This window comes from Oncorhynchus clarkii, unplaced genomic scaffold (genome assembly GCF_045791955.1).
Source record: "Oncorhynchus clarkii lewisi isolate Uvic-CL-2024 unplaced genomic scaffold, UVic_Ocla_1.0 unplaced_contig_9092_pilon_pilon, whole genome shotgun sequence".
Taxonomy (NCBI): Eukaryota; Metazoa; Chordata; class Actinopteri; order Salmoniformes; family Salmonidae; genus Oncorhynchus; species Oncorhynchus clarkii.
In genome coordinates, this window is record NW_027258060.1 from 132,501 (window position 1) to 149,865 (window position 17,365).

The 17,365-nt window shown below is 44.0% G+C and overlaps 1 protein-coding gene across 1 annotated transcript in view; it reads right to left on the reverse strand.

Moving 5' to 3' along the window:
* LOC139394700 (thyrotropin-releasing hormone-degrading ectoenzyme-like) overlaps positions 1–17,365 on the reverse strand; it is a gene marked incomplete at both ends in the record, with an annotated part of 150,318 nt that overhangs the window by 132,271 nt on the left and 682 nt on the right. The gene's annotated exons all lie outside the window — the stretch shown is intronic.

Below are 17,365 nucleotides of genomic sequence, written 5' to 3' on the forward strand. Positions count from 1 at the left end.
TCACCTGGTAACTGTTTATCAAACAGACTCATTCTGTTCACAACAACCCAGGGTGTGACCCCATGTCATCTGGTAACTGTTCATCAAACATAAACTCATTCTGTTCACAACAACCCAGGGTGTGACCCCATGTCATCTGGTAACTGTTCATCAAACAGACTCATTCTGTTCACAACAACCCAGGGTGTGACCCCGTGTCACCTGGTAACTGTTCATCAAACAGACTCCTTCTGTTCAAAATCAAATCAAATCAAATTTTATTTGTCACATACACATGGTTAGCAGATGTTAATGCGAGTGTAGCGAAATGCTTGTGCTTCTAGTTCCGACAATGCAGTAATAACCAACAAGTAATCTAACTAACAGTTCCAAAACTACTGTCTTGTACACAGTGTGAGGGGATAAAGAATATGTACATAAGGATATATGAATGAGTGATGGTACAGAGCAGCATAGGCAGATACAGTAGATTGTATCGAGTACAGTATATACATATGAGATGAGTATGTAAACAAAGTGGCATAGTTAAAGTGGCTAGTGATACATGTATTACATAAGGATACAGTCGATGATATAGAGTACAGTATATACGTATGCCTATGAGATGAATAATGTAGGGTAAGTAACATTATATAAGGTAGCATTGTTTAAAGTGGCTAGTGATATATTTACATCATTTCCCATCAATTCCCATTATTAAAGTGGCTGGAGTTGAGTCAGTGTCAGTGTGTTGGCAGCAGCCACTCAATGTTAGTGGTGGCTGTTTAACAGTCTGATAGCCTTGAGATAGAAGCTGTTTTTCAGTCTCTCGGTCCCAGCTTTGATGCACCTGTACTGACCTCGCCTTCTGGATGATAGCGGGGTGAACAGGCAGTGGCTCGGGTGGTTGATGTCCTTGATGATCTTTATGGCCTTCCTGTGACATCGGGTGGTGTAGGTGTCCTGGAGGGCAGGTAGTTTGCCCCCGGTGATGCGTTGTGCAGACCTCACTACCCTCTGGAGAGCCTTACGGTTGAGGGCGGAGCAGTTGCCATACCAGGCGGTGATACAGCCCGCCAGGATGCTCTCGATTGTGCATCTGTAGAAGTTTGTGAGTGCTTTTGGTGACAAGCCAAATTTCTTCAGCCTCCTGAGGTTGAAGAGGCGCTGCTGCGCCTTCTTCACAATGCTGTCTGTGTGAGTGGACCAATTCAGTTTGTCTGTGATGTGTATGCCGAGGAACTTAAAACTTGCTACCCTCTCCACTACTGTTCCATCGATGTGGATAGGGGGGTGTTCCCTCTGCTGTTTCCTGAAGTCCACAATCATCTCCTTAGTTTTGTTGACGTTGAGTGTGAGGTTATTTTCCTGACACCACACTCCGAGGGCCCTCACCTCCTCCCTGTAGGCCGTCTCGTTGTTGTTGGTAATCAAGCCTACCACTGTTGTGTCGTCCGCAAACTTGATGATTGAGTTGGAGGCGTGCGTGGCCACGCAGTCGTGGGTGAACAGGGAGTACAGGAGAGGGCTCAGAACGCACCCTTGTGGGGCCCCAGTGTTGAGGATCAGCGGGGAGGAGATGTTGTTGCCTACCCTCACCACCTGGGGGCGGCCCGTCAGGAAGTCCAGTACCCAGTTGCACAGGGCGGGGTCGAGACCCAGGGTCTCGAGCTTGATGACGAGCTTGGAGGGTACTATGGTGTTGAATGCCGAGCTGTAGTCAATGAACAGCATTCTCACATAGGTATTCCTCTTGTCCAGATGGGTTAGGGCATTGTGCAGTGTGGTTGAGATTGCATCGTCTGTGGACCTATTTGGGCGGTAAGCAAATTGGAGTGGGTCTAGGGTGTCAGGTAGGGTGGAGGTGATATGGTCCTTGACTAGTCTCTCAAAGCACTTCATGATGACGGAAGTGAGTGCTACGGGGCGGTAGTCGTTTAGCTCAGTTACCTTAGCTTTCTTGGGAACAGGAACAATGGTGGCCCTCTTGAAGCATGTGGGAACAGCAGACTGGTATAGGGATTGATTGAATATGTCCGTAAACACACCGGCCAGCTGGTCTGCGCATGCTCTGAGGGCGCGGCTGGGGATGCCGTCTGGGCCTGCAGCCTTGCGAGGGTTAACACGTTTAAATGTCTTACTCACCTCGGCTGCAGTGAAGGAGAGACCGCAAGTTTTCGTTGCAGGCCGTGTCAGTGGCACTGTATTGTCCTCAAAGCGGGCAAAAAAGTTATTTAGTCTGCCTGGGAGCAGGACATCCTGGTCCGTGACTGGGCTGGATTTCTTCCTGTAGTCCGTGATTGACTGTAGACCCTGCCACATGCCTCTTGTGTCTGAGCCGTTGAATTGAGATTCGACTTTGTCTCTGTACTGACGCTTAGCTTGTTTGATAGCCTTGCGGAGGGAATAGCTGCACTGTTTGTATTCGGTCATGTTACCAGACACCTTGCCCTGATTAAAAGCAGCGGTTCGCGCTTTCAGTTTCACACGAATGCTGCCATCAATCCACGGTTTCTGGTTAGGGAATGTTTTAATCGTTGCTATGGGAACGACATCTTCAACGCACGTTCTAATGAACTCGCACACCGAATCAGCGTATTCGTCAATGATGTTGTCTGACGCAATACGAAACATGTCCCAGTCCACGTGATGGAAGCAGTCTTGGAGTGTGGAGTCAGCTTGTTCGGACCAGCGTTGGACAGACCTCAGCGTGGGAGCCTCCTCTTGTTTTAGTTTCTGTCTGTAGGCAGGGATCAACAAAATGGAGTCGTGGTCAGCTTTTCCGAAAGGGGGGCGGGGCAGGGCCTTATACGCGTCGCGGAAGTTAGAGTAACAATGATCCAAGGTCTTTCCACCCCTGGTTGCGCAATCGATATGCTGATAAAATTTGGGGAGTCTTGTTTTCAGATTAGCCTTGTTAAAATCCCCAGCTACAATGAATGCAGCCTCCGGATAAATGGTTTCCAGTTTGCAAAGAGTCAAATAAAGTTCATTCAGAGCCAACGATGTGTCTGCTTGGGGGGGGATATATACGGCTGTGATTATAATCGAAGAGAATTCTCTTGGTAGATAATGCGGTCTACATTTGATTGTGAGGAATTCTAAATCAGGTGAACAGAAGGATTTGAGTTCCTGTATGTTTCTTTCATCACACCATGTCACGTTAGTCATAAGGCATACGCCCCCGCCCCTCTTTTTACCAGAAAGATGTTTTTTCCTGTCTGCGCGATGCGTGGAGAAACCTGTTGGCTGCACCGCTTCGGATAGCGTCTCTCCAGTAAGCCACGTTTCCGTGAAGCAAAGAACGTTACAGTCTCTGATGTCCCTCTGGAATGCTACCCTTGCTCGGATTTCATCAACGTTGTTGTCAAGAGACTGGACATTGGCAAGAAGAATGCTAGGGAATGGTGCACGATGTGCCCGTCTCCGGAGTCTGACCAGAAGACCGCCTCGTTTCCCTCTTTTTCGGAGTCATTTTTTTGGGTCGCTGCATGGGATCCACTCCGTTGTCCTGTTTGTAAGGCAGAGCACAGGATCCGCGTCGCGAAAAGCGTATTCTTGGTCGTACTGATGGTGAGTTGACGCTGATCTTATATTCAGTAGTTCTTCTCGACTGTATGTGATGAAACCTAAGATGACCTGGGGTACTAATGTAAGAAATAACACGTAAAAAAACAAAAAACTGCATAGTTTCCTAGGAACGCGAAGCGAGGCGGCCATCTCTGTCGGCGCCGGAAGTCACAACAACCCAGGGTGGGACCCCGTGTCACCTGGTAACTGTTCATCAAACAGACTCCTTCTGTTCACAACAACCCAGGGTGGGACCCCATGTCACCTGATAACTGTTCATCAAACAGACTCCTTCTGTTCACAACAACCCAGGGTGTGACCCCATGTCACCTGGTAACTGTTCATCAAACAGACTCCTTCTGTTCACAACAACCCAGGGTGGGACCCCATGTCACCTGGTAACTGTTCATCAAACAGACTCCTTCTGTTCACAACAACCCAGGGTGGGACCCCATGTCACCTGATAACTGCACATCAAACATAGTGATGATAAACGTTGACACTGTACATGACATGAGTTGTCTGATATAGAAATGTGAACTGCAACTTTGGACTCACAGGTGTTTGTCTCGCTTGTATGACATCCAGTGGTGTAATACTTTAAAGTACTACTTAAGTCGTGTTTTTGTTGGTATCTGTACTTTACTATTTATATTTTGGACAACTTTTACTTTTACTTCACTATACAATCCTAAAGAAAATAATGTACTTTTTACTCCGTACATTTTCTCCTGACACCTAAAAGTACTTGTTACATTTTGAATGCTCAGCAGGACAGGAAAATGGTCAAATTCACACTTATCAAGAGAACATCCCTGGGTTGGGTTCAGGGGATTTAGATGTTTGAGGGTGTGAGCTGGAAAGTGGGCTGGAAAGTGGGTTGGGTTCAGGGGATATATGTGTTTGAGGGTGAGTTGGAAAGTGGGCTGGAAAGTGGGTTGGGTTCAGGGGATTTACATGTTTGAGGGTGTGAGCTGGAAAGTGGGCTGGGTTCAGGGGATATACGTGTTTGAGGGTGTGAGCTGGAAAGTGGGCTGGGTTCAGGGGATATACATGTTTGAGGGTGTGAGCTGGAAAGTGGGCTGGAAAGTGGGCTGGGTTCAGGGGATATACGTGTTTGAGGGTGTGAGCTGGAAAGTGGGCTGGAAAGTGGGCTGGGTTCAGGGGATATACGTGTTTGAGGGTGTGAGCTGGAAAGTGGGCTGGAAAGTGGGCTGGGTTCAGGGGATATACGTGTTTGAGGGTGTGAGCTGGAAAGTGAGCTGGGTTCAGGGGATACACGTGTTTGAGGGTGTGAGCTGGAAAGTGGGCTGGGTTCAGGGGATCTACGTGTTTGAGGGTGTGAGCTGGAAAGTGGGCTGGGTTCAGGGGATATACGTGTTTGAGGGTGTGAGCTGGAAAGTGGGCTGGGTTCAGGGGATATACGTGTTTGAGGTTGTGAGCTGGAAAGTGAGCTGGGTTCAGGGGATATACGTGTTTGAGGGTGTGAGCTGGAAAGTGGGCTGGAAAGTGGGCTGGGTTCAGGGGATATACGTGTTTGAGGGTGTGAGCTGGAAAGTGGGCTGGGTTCAGGGGATATACGTGTTTGAGGTTGTGAGCTGGAAAGTGGGCTGGGTTCAGGGGATATACGTGTTTGAGGGTGTGAGCTGGAAAGTGGGCTGGGTTCAGGGGATATACATGTTTGAGTGTGTGAGTTGGAAGCAGACGTTACATTTGTCTGTCTGACTTAGTGTTGAGATATCTCTGATCAGCAAGGGTAAAGGGTTTGCTGAAAACTGTGCACTTCTGAGAACTTTAGAAAACTGAATGTGTGAATATTAATACTTGAAGTCTCTTGTCATCCTATCTGTTTATCCCCGTGTAACAAGACTGCTCTTTAACAAAGCAGAGAGAGAGACAGGACCACATTTTTCTCCTGATTTAGACACGTTACCAATGAATAAAAAACAGAATGAGTCACACACTGTCTTTCTTTCCTCAAGAGCATGAGGTCGGCATCGTGCCTCCTCTAAAAAAAAGAGAGGGCATGCAGCAAGCATCAGCCAATTTACACCTGAACTCATCTAAATACAGAAGCCAGTATCACGACTGCCCTGCCTGCAGTCATAGAGTCAGAGAAAGGCTTCCAATGCTGTTGGAACTATAGAAGTAGAATTAGAATCATTCTGATCTATGGTTGGAACACTGGGCTATTATTGTGTTCCGTGTTGTCATGCTAATGATTGTCTTATCTAATGTGAATAGAACTGCTGTGGGTGTTTATTTTCCACGAAGAGCTGTTGCATCTGGGGACACTAAGAGAAGCCTGGTCTGTGTCTGTCTGCATCAAAGTCATCGCATCAACAAAAGGGACAAAAGAGTTGAAATTGACGAGAATAACTGAAGTGATGATTAGCATATTGTTGTTGTGTTCTAGAACAAAGAGAGTTTTGAAGTATGGAACACAGTTACACTGGGATGTTTTGTATATTGATGATGCCTGGATATGATCATATATTTATTTTGAATGAGTTATATGGGTTGTTTTTCTGCGATATATATATATATATATATATATATGACGGTAAAGCTAGGCAGCTAGCAGTGATGTCATCATCATCCATTCTCCACACAGTGCCTTTAAAAAAATGGACTGCTGAATTGATTCCTGTTTTGTCTAAAGAACTGCAAATCATTTGACATACATTAGGGGGTCCACTCTGACTAGGTGATTGTTCCACACAAGGAAAGCAAAGGCGATAGTCCAAACTATTCACCATACCATGAATATTTTATTGACTGCAATTTAAAAACTCCTTGCTGGGACGATGACAGAGTTTTGCTCCCTCTGTGATTAGAAATTCAGCAGCCGAGCAATTAGCTGGCGGTTCTGCAAGTCTGGAAGAGCGAAGAAGAAGAGAAAGATGCTTCTAAATTTGTTCTGGACACAAAGAGGGAGGATGGACTATGATAATTTCCAAATGAATATAGCCCATGATTGAAACGACTGCCACAACAGGAAATGCAAATGTGACAGAAATGATTGGCTGAGACTGTGCCATATCTCTTCCTCTCTCTCTCTTCGTCTCTTAGCTATACTTGAGTGTCAGGGAGTTATTTAGCCTTGGACAGCAGAAACACTTGAGAATAAGTGGACTGGAAAATATGCATAGCGGCATAACACACTACGTCTATCTCCCAAATGGCACCCTATTCCCTATATAGTGCACTACTTTAGACCAGAGCCCTATTGCCTATGTCGTGCACTAGCCCTAGGGGGCTTTGGTCAAAAGAAATGCACTACACTGAGTTTACAAAACATTAATAACACCTGCAATTTTCATGACATAGACTGACCAGGTGAATCCAGGTGAAAGATATGATCCCTTATTGATGTCACCTGTTAAATCCACATCAATCAGCGTAGATGAAGGGGTTATTAGCCTTGAGACATGGATTGTGTCTGTGGACAATTCAGAGGGTGAACGGTTAAGACACAAGCTTTAAGTGCCTTTGAACGGGGTATGGTAGTAGGTGCCAGGCGTTCCCGGTTTGTGTTAAGAACTGCAAACACTCCTAGGTTTTTTCACACTTAACAGTTTCAGTGTGTATCACGAACGGCCCACCGCCCAAAGGACATTCCAGACAATTTGACACAACTGTGGGAAGCATTGGAGTCGACATGGGCCAGCATCCCTGTGGAACGCTTTCGAACACCTTGCAGAGTCCCACGCCACGAACGAACTGAGGCTGTTCTGACACCTTGCAGAGTCCCACGCCACGAACGAACTGAGGCTGTTCTGAGGGGCAAAAAGAAAGCGCAACTCAATATCAGGAAGGTGTTCCTATTGTTTTGTCCACTCTGTGTATGTAGGGGAAGAGGGAGTCATTTAGAACACACCCTTAAGCAATTAACAGACAGGGGTGTCTTCCCTAGATACTGTTAACATTCCATACGTTGTGGTTGCCTTGGCAACATCTCGGTTAAGCAGTAGGTTGACAGATAATGTATAGAATCTCTATTGTAAATAGTAATCTAAATTCCGTTGATGAAAGAAATATCACAATGGTAGTTTGTAATAAGGGGGGGGGGGGGTAATTGATTTTCATCCATAATATACCGTCGCAAAATTCAATATCACATTTAATAACAATTTACTGTAAACACATTCAATTGTTGTTGTTGTTTTTTTTCGATACACTGTGGACTCCATTACTGTTGAACGCTGTTCTTTGTCAGGCTAATACTCCTGTAATCGAACAAACGTCATTAACCAGGTTAGACTCAACGTATCTCTAATCCAACCACAAACGCAGCTCGTTCAGGGGGAGAACGAATAGGAGCGTGAAGTGTATGATTCGCATAATTGTTCATCATTAATGTTTGCATTAATTGCATGGGTATCATTGGCCTTTCCTGTGAATGGGGCTTTACTATAATATCTCTACGTTTGCATTACATTCCAGCAAGAAGTGAAGATCACGTATCAGTCAGCTAGTTAGCTGGGGTTACGGCTGAGTACGGGTTATGTACGTACCAACATCAGTCAGCTAGCTAGCTGGGGTTACGGCTGAGTACGGGTTATGTACATACCAACATCAGTCAGCTAGTTAGCTGGGGTTTCGGCTGAGTATGGGTTATGTACATACCAACATCAGTCAGCTAGCTAGCTGGGGTTACGGCTGAGTACGGGTTATGTACATACCAACATCAGTCAGCTAGTTAGCTGGGGTTTCGGCTGAGTATGGGTTATGTACATACCAACATCAGTCAGCTAGCTAGCTGGGGTTACGGCTGAGTACGGGTTATGTACATACCAACATCAGTCAGCTAGTTAGCTGGGGTTACGGCTGAGTATGGGTTATGTACATACCAACATCAGTCAGCTAGTTAGCTGGGGTTACGGCTGAGTATGGGTTATGTACATACCAACATCAGTCAGCTAGTTAGCTGGGGTTACGGCTGAGTATGGGTTATGTACATACCAACATCAGTCAACTAGCTAGCTGGGGTATGGGCTGAACATGGGTTATGCACAAATCAACATCAGTCAGCTAGCTAGCTGGGGTTACGGCTGAACATGGGTTATGTACAAAATATATAAAACTTGTTTGAGGGTTTGCTCTCAGGCTGGAATGAATGAATAGTGTCCGTTGCGTGAGAGAAACAATATTTAGGAACTAGCAGTCAAACCATAGAAAGAACAAAACCTATGTACCAACGTAGCAATATCCCATACTAACACACAACTTAGAATGCATGGCCAATATCCCATACTAACACACAACTTAGAATGCATGGCCAATATCCCATACTAACACACAACTTAGAAGGCATGGCCAATATCCAATACTAACACACAACTTAGAATGCATGGCCAATATCCCATACTAACACACAACTTAGAATGCATGGCCAATATCCCATACTAACACACAACTTAGAAGGCATGGCCAATATCCCATACTAACACACAACTTAGAATGCATGGCCAATATCCCATACTAACACACAACTTAGAAGGCATGGCCAATATCCCATACTAACACACAACTTAGAATGCATGGCCAATATCCCATACTAACACACAACTTAGAAGGCATGGCCAATATCCCATACTAACACACAACTTAGAAGGCATGGCCAATATCCCATACTAACACACAACTTAGAAGGCATGGCCAATATCCCATACTAAAACACAACTTAGAATGCATGGCCAATATCCCATACTAACACACAACTTAGAATGCATGGCCAATATCCCATACTAACACACAACTTAGAATGCATGGCCAATATCCAATACTAACACACAACTTAGAAGGCATGGCCAATATCCCATACTAACACACAACTTAGAAGGCATGGCCAATATCCCATACCAACACACAACTTAGAAGGCATGGCCAATATCCAATACTAACACACAACTTAGAATGCATGGCCAATATCCCATACCAACACTCAACTTAGAATGCATGGCCAATATCCCATACTAACACACAACTTAGAATGCATGGCCAATATCCCATACCAACACACAACTTAGAATGCATGGCCAATATCCCATACCAACACACAACTTAGAATGCATGGCCAATATCCCATACCAACACACAACTTAGAATGCATGGCCAATATCCCATACTAACACACAACTTAGAAGGCATGGCCAATATCCCATACTAACACACAACTTAGAATGCATGGCCAATATCCCATACCAACACACAACTTAGAATGCATGGCCAATATCCCATACTAACACACAACTTAGAAGGCATGGCCAATATCCCATACCAACACACAACTTAGAAGGCATGGCCAATATCCCATACCAACACACAACTTAGAAGGCATGGCCAATATCCCATACCAACACACAACTTAGAAGGCATGGCCAATATCCCATACCAACACACAACTTAGAAGGCATGGCCAATATCCCATACCAACACACAACTTAGAAGGCATGGCCAATATCCAATACTAACACACAACTTAGAATGCATGGCCAATATCCCATACTAACACACAACTTAGAATGCATGGCCAATATCCAATACTAACACACAACTTAGAAGGCATGGCCAATATCCCATACTAACACACAACTTAGAATGCATGGCCAATATCCAATACTAACACACAACTTAGAATGCATGGCCAATATCCAATACTAACACACAACTTAGAAGGCATGGCCAATATCCCATACTAACACACAACTTAGAAGGCATGGCCAATATCCAATACTAACACACAACTTAGAATGCATGGCCAATATCCAATACTAACACACAACTTAGAATGCATGGCCAATATCCCATACTAACACACAACTTAGAATGCATGGCCAATATCCCATACTAACACACAACTTAGAAGGCATGGCCAATATCCAATACTAACACACAACTTAGAATGCATGGCCAATATCCAATACTAACACACAACTTAGAATGCATGGCCAATATCCAATACTAACACACAACTTAGAATGCATGGCCAATATCCCATACATTGCTTCATTGTAAGTGCTATGCTAATGGGGATATTTGAAGAGATATTGGAATAGAGGAATGGCTTGTAGCCCTTTTAGTGTAATGTAGTGGTCACTCTCATTGATAGATAGCATTGGTGTCACATTAACACAGGAGATACAGCAGTCCAGTCCACTGTGATATTGGTACTGCGTGATGGTACAGTCCAGCCAACTGTGATATTGGTACAGTCCAGTCCAGTGTGATATTGGTACAGTCCAGTCCAGTGTGATATTGGTACTGTGTGATGGTACAGTCCAGTGTGATATTGGTACTGTGTGATGGTACAGTCCAGTGTGATATTGGTACTGTGTGATGGTACAGTCCAGTCCAGTGTGATATTGGTACTGTGTGATGGTACAGTCCAGTGTGATATTGGTACTGTGTGATGGTACAGTCCAGTGTGATATTGGTACTGTGTGATGGTACAGTCCAGTCCAGTCTGATATTGGTACTGTGTGATGGTACAGTCCAGTCCAGTGTGATATTGGTACTGTGTGATGGTACAGTCCAGTGTGATATTGGTACTGTGTGATAATACAGTCCAGTCCAGTGTGATATTGGTCCTGTTTGATGGTACAGTCCAGTCCAGTGTGATATTGGTACTGTGTGATGGTACAGTCCAGTCCAGTGTGATATTGGTACTGTGTGATGGTACAGTCTAGTCCAGTGTGATATTGGTACTGTGTGATGGTACAGTCCAGTGTGATACTGGTACTGTGTGATGGTACAGTCCAGTCCAGTGTGATATTGGTACTGTGTGATGGTACAGTCCAGTCCAGTGTGATATTGGTACTGTGTGATGGTACAGTCCAGTCCAGTGTGATATTGGTACTGTGTGATGGTAAAGTCCAGTCCAGTGTGATATTGGTACTGTGTGATGGTACAGTCCAGTCCAGTGTGATATTGGTACTGTGTGATGGTACAGTCCAGTGTAATATTGGTACTGTGTGATGGTCCAGTCCAGTGTGATATTGGTACTGTGTGATGGTACAGTCCAGTGTGATATTGGTACTGTGTGATGGTACAGTCCAGTGTGATATTGGTACTGTGTGATGGTACAGTCCAGTCCAGTGTGATATTGGTACTGTGTGATGGTACAGTCCAGTGTAATATTGGTACTGTGTGATGGTACAGTCCAGTCCAGTGTGATATTGGAACTGTGTGATGGTACAGTCCAGTCCAGTGTGATATTGGTACTGTGTGATGGTACAGTCCAGTCCAGTGTGATATTGGTACTGTGTGATGGTACAGTCCAGTCCAGTGTGATATTGGTCCTGTGTGATGGTACAGTCCAGTCCAGTGTGATATTGGAACTGTGTGATGGTACAGTCCAGTCCAGTGTGATATTGGTACTGCGAGGTGGTACAGTCCAGTGTGATATTGGTACTGTGTGATGGTACAGTCCAGTGTGATATTGGTACTGTGTGATAATACAGTCTAGTCCAGTGTGATATTGGTACCGTGTGATGGTACAGTCCAGTGTGATATTGGTACTGTTCGATAATACAGTCTAGTCCAGTGTGATATTGGTACTGTGTGATGGTACAGTCCAGTGTGATATTGGTACTGTGTGATATTCCAGTCCAGTCCAGTGTGATATTGGTACTGTGTGATGGTACAGTCCAGTCCAGTGTGATATTGGAACTGTGTGATGGTACAGTCCAGTCCAGTGTGATATTGGTACTGCGAGGTGGTACAGTCCAGTGTAATATTGGTACTGTGTGAAGGTACAGTCCAGTCCAGTGTGATATTGGTACTGTGTGATGGTACAGTCCAGTGTGATATTGGTACTGTGTGATGGTACAGTCCAGTCCAGTGTGATATTGGTACTGTGTGATGGTAAAGTCCAGTCCAGTGTGATATTGGTACTGTGTGATGGTACAGTCCAGTCCAGTGTGATATTGGTACTGTGTGATGGTACAGTCCAGTCCAGTGTGATATTGGTACTGTGTGATGGTAAAGTCCAGTCCAGTGTGATATTGGTACTGTGTGATGGTACAGTCCAGTCCAGTGTGATATTGGTACTGTGTGATGGTACAGTCCAGTCCAGTGTAATATTGGTACTGTGTGATGGTACAGTCCAGTCCAGTGTTATATTGGTACTGTGTGATGGTACAGTCCAGTCCAGTGTGATATTGGTACTGTGTGGTGGTATGGTCCAGTCCAGTGTGATATTGGTACTGTGTGATGGTACAGTCCAGTCCAGTGTGATATTGGTACTGTGTGATGGTACAGTCCAGTCCAGTGTGATATTGGTCCTGTGTGATGGTACAGTCCAGTCCAGTGTGATATTGGTCCTGTTTGATGGTACAGTCCAGTCCAGTGTGATATTGGTACTGTGTGATAGTCCAGTCCAGTGTGATATTGGTACTGTGTGATGGTACAGTCCAGTCCAGTGTGATATTGGTCCTGTGTGATGGTAAAGTCCAGTCCAGTGTGATATTGGTACTGTGTGATAGTCCAGTCCAGTGTGATATTGGTACTGTGTGATGGTACAGTCCAGTCCAGTGTGATATTGGTCCTGTGTGATGGTACAGTCCAGTCCAGTGTGATATTGGTCCTGTTTGATGGTACAGTCCAGTCCAGTGTGATATTGGTACTGTGTGATAGTCCAGTCCAGTGTGATATTGGTCCTGTTTGATGGTACAGTCCAGTCCAGTGTGATATTGGTACTGTGTGATGGTACAGTCCAGTCCAGTGTGATATTGGTCCTGTTTGATGGTACAGTCCAGTCCAGTGTGATATTGGTCCTGTGTGATGGTACAGTCCAGTCCAGTGTGATATTGGTACTGTGTGATGGTAAAGTCCAGTCCAGTGTGATATTGGTACTGTGTGATGGTACAGTCCAGTCCAGTGTGATATTGGTACTGTGTGATGGTACAGTCCAGTCCAGTGTGACATTGGTCCTGTGTGATGGTACTGTGAGGTGGTACAGTCCAGTCCAGTGTGATATTGGTACTGTGTGATGGTACAGTCCAGTCCAGTGTGATATTGGTACTGTGTGATGGTACAGTCCAGTCCAGTGTGATATTGGTACTGTGTGATGGTACAGTCCAGTCCAGTGTGATATTGGAACTGTGTGATGGTACAGTCCAGTCCAGTGTGATATTGGTACTGTGTGATGGTACAGTCCAGTGTGATATTGGTACTGTGTGGTGGAACAGTCCAGTCCAGTGTGATATTGGTCCTGTGTGGTGGTATAGTCCAGTCCAGTGTGATATTGGTCCTGTGTGGTGGTATAGTCCAGTCCAGTCCAGTGTGATATTGGTACTGTGTGATGGTAAAGTCCAGTCCAGTGTGATATTGGTCCTGTGTGGTGGAACAGTCCAGTCCAGTGTGATATTGGTACTGTGTGATGGTACAGTCCAGTCCAGTGCGATATTGGTCCTGTGTGATGGTACAGTCCAGTCCAGTGTGATATTGGTACTGTGTGATGGTACAGTCCAGTCCAGTGTGATATTGGTACTGTGTGATGGTACAGTCCAGTCCAGTGTGATATTGGTACTGTGTGATGGTCCAGTCCAGTGTGATATTGGTACTGTGTGATGGTACAGTCCAGTCCAGTGTGATATTGGTACTGTGTGATGGTACAGTCCAGTCCAGTGTGATATTGGTACTGTGTGATGGTACAGTCCAGTCCAGTGTGATATTGGTACTGTGTGATGGTACAGTCCAGTCCAGTGTGATATTGGTACTGTGTGATGGTACAGTCCAGTGTGATATTGGTACTGTGTGATGGTACAGTCCAGTGTGATATTGGTACTGTGTGATGGTACAGTCCAGTCTGATATTGGTACTGTGTGATGGTACAGTCCAGTCCAGTGTGATATTGGTACTGTGTGATGGTACAGTCCAGTGTGATATTGGTCCTGTTTGATGGTCCAGTCCAGTCCAGTGTGATATTGGTACTGTGTGATGGTACAGTCCAGTCCAGTGTGATATTGGTACTGTGTGATGGTACAGTCCAGTCCAGTGTGATATTGGTACTGTGTGATGGTACAGTCCAGTCCAGTGTGATATTGGTACTGTGTGATGGTACAGTCCAGTCCAGTGTGATATTGGTACTGTGTGATGGTCCAGTCCAGTGTGATATTGGTACTGTGTGATGGTACAGTCCAGTGTGATATTGGTCCTGTTTGATGGTCCAGTCCAGTGTGATATTGGTCCTGTTTGATGGTCCAGTCCAGTCCAGTGTGATATTGGTACAGTCCAGTCCAGTGTGATATTGGTCCTGTGTGATGGTAAAGTCCAGTGTGATATTGGTACTGTGTGATGGTCCAGTCCAGTGTGATATTGGTCCTGTTTGATGGTCCAGTCCAGTCCAGTGTGATATTGGTACTGTGTGATGGTACAGTCCAGTGTGATATTGGTACTGTGTGATGGTACAGTCCAGTGTGATATTGGTCCTGTTTGATGGTACAGTCCAGTCCAGTGTGATATTGGTACTGTGTGATGGTACAGTCCAGTCCAGTGTGATATTGGTCCTGTTTGATGGTAAAGTCCAGTCCAGTGTGATATTGTTACTGTGTGATGGTAGAGTCCAGTCCAGTGCGTTGCACTGCGTGCCTAGTGTCCTAGCAGTCAGGCTTTGAGATATGCGTCTTCAATGAGTCCCCCCACAGGGAACGGGCACGACTTTCAATTCAAATACTGCCATGGCTACTGAGATGAAATCAGTGTAAATTACTACCCCAACGCAAGATTTATGTGGCCTGTCACTGTTCAGTTTTTACCTAGAGATAAATTGGAAATGCATGGAAACAAACTGTTTTTCTACATTAGCATAAGTACATCTCCGTCTGGAAACTGGAAGTGACTTTTAACAAACAGCATTTTGTTCCGCCCCCACCAAACTCTTTATGACGGATGATTTTATTGGAACGAACTCATCGGCCCCTAAACGATGACGAATAAGGAATAACAACGGGTCAAATTTAGATTGAAGAGTTTTAGATGTAATGGTAAAAATAGATGGTTAATGGTTTACCATGCTAGATGTAAACCGTATGGACAGACTAATCAGTCAATACTATTGTATCTTGTTTGGTAAATTGAGAAAAAAAAACTGTTATTTGTCTTTGTTCCAACTGACAGAGTCATTATAATAAACTGTTCCTTGTCTTTGTTCCAGCTGACACACATTATAATAAACTGTTCCTTGTCTTTGTTCCAGCTGACCGAGTCATTATAATAAACTGTTCCTTGTCTTTGTTCCAACTGACAGTCATTATAATAAACTGTTCCTTGTCTTTGTTCCAGCTGACATAGTCATTATAATAAACTGTTCCTTGTCTTTGTTCCAGCTGACAGAGTCATTATAATAAACTGTTCCTTGTCTTTGTTCCAACTGACTGACATTAAAATAAACTGTTCCTTGTCTTTGTTCCAACTGACAGTCATTATAATAAACTGTTCCTTGTCTTTGTTCCAGCTGACATAGTCATTATAATAAACTGTTCCTTGTCTTTGTTCCAGCTGACAGTCATTATAATAAACTGTTCCTTGTCTTTGTTCCAACTGACAGTCATTATAATAAACTGTTCCTTGTCTTTGTTCCAACTGACAGTCATTATACTAAACTGTTCCTTGTCTTTGTTCCAACTGACAGTCATTATAATAAACTGTTCCTTGTCTTTGTTCCAGCTGACAGTCATTATAATAAACTGTTCCTTGTCTTTGTTCCAGCTGACACACATTATAATAAACTGTTCCTTGTCTTTGTTCCAGCTGACAGTCATTATAATAAACTGTTCCTTGTCTTTGTTCCAACTGACAGAGTCATTATAATAAACTGTTCCTTGTCTTTGTTCCAGCTGACAGTCATTATAATAAACTGTTCCTTGTCTTTGTTCCAACTGACAGTCATTATAATAAACTGTTCCTTGTCTTTGTTCCAACTGACAGAGTCATTATAATAAACTGTTCCTTGTCTTTGTTCCAACTGACAGAGTCATTATAATAAACTGTTCCTTGTCTTTGTTCCAGCTGACAGTCATTATAATAAACTGTTCCTTGTCTTTGTTCCAACTGACAGAGTCATTATAATAAACTGTTCCTTGTCTTTGTTCCAGCTGACAGTCATTATAATAAACTGTTCCTTGTCTTTGTTCCAGCTGACAGTCATTATAATAAACTGTTCCTTTTCTTTGTTCCAACTGACAGTCATTATAATAAACTGTTCCTTGTCTTTGTTCCAACTGACAGAGTCATTATAATAAACTGTTCCTTGTCTTTGTTCCAGCTGACAGTCATTATAATAAACTGTTCCTTGTCTTTGTTCCAGCTGACAGTCATTATAATAAACTGTTCCTTGTCTTTGTTCCAGCTGACAGACATTATAATAAACTGTTCCTTGTCTTTGTTCCAGCTGACAGTCATTATAATAAACTGTTCCTTGTCTTTGTTCCAACTGACAGAGTCATTATAATAAACTGTTCCTTGTCTTTGTTCCAGCTGACAGTCATTATAATAAACTGTTCCTTGTCTTTGTTCCAACTGACAGAGTCATTATAATAAACTGTTCCTTGTCTTTGTTCCAGCTGACAGTCATTATAATAAACTGTTCCTTGTCTTTGTTCCAACTGACAGTCATTATAATAAACTGTTCCTTGTCTTTGTTCCAACTGACAGAGTCATTATAATAAACTGTTCCTTGTCTTTGTTCCAACTGACAGAGTCATTATAATAAACTGTTCCTTGTCTTTGTTCCAGCTGACAGTCATTATAATAAACTGTTCCTTGTCTTTGTTCCAACTGACAGAGTCATTATAATAAACTGTTCCTTGTC